Source organism: Fukomys damarensis, unplaced genomic scaffold (genome assembly GCF_012274545.1).
Source record: "Fukomys damarensis isolate Sample0158 unplaced genomic scaffold, DMR_v1.0_HiC HiC_scaffold_24, whole genome shotgun sequence".
In the NCBI taxonomy this organism is placed as follows: domain Eukaryota; kingdom Metazoa; phylum Chordata; class Mammalia; order Rodentia; family Bathyergidae; genus Fukomys; species Fukomys damarensis.
The window spans coordinates 23694434-23697251 of record NW_022900936.1 but is presented as its reverse complement, the minus strand read 5'-3'; the positions used below and the strand labels follow the sequence as shown (position 1 = coordinate 23697251).

Below are 2818 nucleotides of genomic sequence, written 5' to 3'. Positions count from 1 at the left end.
GTCATTGAGTGACTACATCACTGTGCACAGGTAACAATATCAATTAAAACAGAGAAGTAAAAACATTATTAGAAACAATGAGCTAAATCAGTAAGGTGGTTGATTTCAAACAGAGTCTTCCCCGCCCCCCGGTACCAGGGATTGAACTTGGATCCTTGAGTTTGTGAGACAGGAGGTAGAACCACTGAGCTAAAATCCCCAGCCCTAAAAAGTTCAAGTTTAATGAGTGATGAAGATTTCCATAGATTTTTTTTTTCCAGCAAAAGATAATAATAAAAAAGGAGATGGGAAATTTCAGAGAAATGTAGAAGGCAGGCACCATATACTGTGATTAAAACTTATTTAATTTAGGCTCAAATATATGTGTAGAAAAGAACTCTTGTTCTATTTTTAAGAAGGATGTCTGTGAAAGAAAACTAGTTTGCAAAATAGTTATCAGAACAGGAAGTGAAGAATTATAATTTGAGATAAGAAAACAAACACCAGTGTAACAATAATACTAAGTCAAGCAAGAATAATTTCTGAAAACTTACAAAGTGAATCAATGTTTCATAGTAATAAGGAATTTGTTACAAGCAAGTTTTGACTTACTTACTTTCCCAAATAGTTTATTGTTGTTCTAACTGATTTAAATATTATAGTGTAGGGCCAGGGATTTAGCTCAGTGGCACCATGCCTGCCTCGCAAGCACAAGGTCCTGAGTTCAATTCCTAGTACAAAAATAAACATATAGAATAGTGTAAATTTCTGGAAGCACTGAATGAATGACAAAATGGTCCTTATAAAAGAAGAGAAGTTGAGCAATTCCATTAAGCTATTAAAAGGAAATATAATTAGATACATAAAGTTCAAATAAGGTTCTTCACAACACACATATCCCTCATTACCTCTCTACACATCATCCCAAACTGCCTGGGTTACACTGAATTTGCATTTTTCAAAAAGCAGAACATCTCTGCCATTCCACTCCCAAATTTTTTGGCATATAAATTAAGCTTTACTATATAATCATCCTATTTGTGACCCTGATCGTACAGCAAATAATATAATTTTGTGACTCAAGCTAACTTTCAGAACATTTGTCTTAGCTTTCCATTTTTACATACACATATAAATAGATATCTCCACTTTTTTATCAAGTTTAATTTTGTGCCTAAGAATTAGAAGACACAAACTAGTGTTAACATTAGAAAGTTCTTTTTTTCTCACTTAGGAAATAAAATTTCATTGTACAAAATTTACATTTTTTTATAGACGATGAAAGGCATGGGAAAAGACCTGTTGTTAATCCATTTTTCTCTGACATTTTCTGTGAAAAGTATCTATGTCCTAATACATTCTTGGACAATACAAATTCTAACACAGACTATTTCAACAGTTGTGTTGCTGGTGTCTCAGGATACTAGCTATACAGCTGAAAACAGATTTTAAAAAGTGCAGGGAGAAGACCACTGCCAAAGGTAATTTCCAAGAACTCAGTATTTTCCATGGCAAGATGGACAGGGCAGGGTCATAACTGTGGTTTGATTGATTATCTTCAGCCACCCATTAAGATACTCAAAGTGACCCTGTGCATCAGGGCTGTTGTTCCTTTCTGAAACAAACTTCAGCAGAATCACCATTTGGATTTCTCTAGAACAGCTCTCTTTGTAGAGTGCTCTTGTGATCCCTCTTCCTGGAATCCAGACACAGTAATCAGAATCCCTCATTTCAGGAATGCATGGAATCTTTCCCCATTCCTTGCCAGTTAAAGCTCTTTATTTTATTCTGAACACTCTTTTGATTACAAGCTCTAAGCAGGTACAGAAAGGGAGGGCTGCAAAACTGTAGGTCGTTTCTTTGATATGAGTGGCTGCTTGAAAGAACAATAACTCTGGAAAACCTGCTACTTTTCACCCAGAAAAGGAGTTTTTCCAAGAATGAGTTGGATTTATACTTAATAAAAAGAAATCTTAACTGAAGAGACACTAACTTTCCTGAAGACAATGAAGATATTTCAGCATTTATACTGAGTTTTGTTGAATTTTCTTCTGCTGTTGCATATGGATTGTTTCCAACCACTGGCACCAGACAATCAGTTTAGAAGTAACTGATCTTAGACATGTTCAGTGCAGAAATAATCAGATCTACTGCAAGTTGGCCAACACTTCCCACAGATACTGCTAGCTGCAGCAGGGCGCAGCACTAGAGGTAGGACCCGACTCCCACAGGGCACCTGGTCACTGCAGGGAGGAGACAGTGGTGCTGGCAGAGGAGAAGGCCTGGGGGAGGATACCAGAGCTGGCACGGAGTCCTCAGTTGGTCCCGCAAAGCGCTGGTCGCCTCCCCAGAAAATTCTTTAGAAATATAGCTAGTTATAGGGGCTAGGGATGGAGGCTCAATTTTAGATCATGTGCTTCAGCATACTTGAGGTCTTGTATTCAGTCCCTAGCAGAGTGAGGGAGAAGAGAGGAAGGGGGTGGTGGTGGCTATAGTCCAAGCTGGATGATTAGGTTAGAAATGCTACTGACCTTTTTATCAGGTGCTCTAAATTGGAAGTAGCATTGATATTCAGGTATCAAGAATATAAAAATAAGACACTAAAAAACAAGGACTTTTTAGTCTGTTTTGGCTGCTACTGCCAACTACAATAGACTGGATAATTTATAAATAACAGAAATTTATTTCTCACATTCTGGAGGCTGGGAAATCCTACATCCAAGCACCAGCAGATTCGTTGTCAGATGAGGTCTCCTCTCACAGACAGCTCTTCTCCCAGTGGCCTCACATGGTAAAGTGATAAAGGGAGCTCTCTGAGGATTTTTATAAAAGCTCTGCC

The 2818-nt window shown here is 37.9% G+C and overlaps 1 pseudogene; it reads right to left on the bottom strand.

Moving 5' to 3' along the window:
• Positions 1-1402: 1402 nt before the first annotated feature.
• On the bottom strand, positions 1403-2157 carry LOC104847475 (annotated as a pseudogene).
• Between the last annotated feature and the right edge of the window lie 661 nt (positions 2158-2818).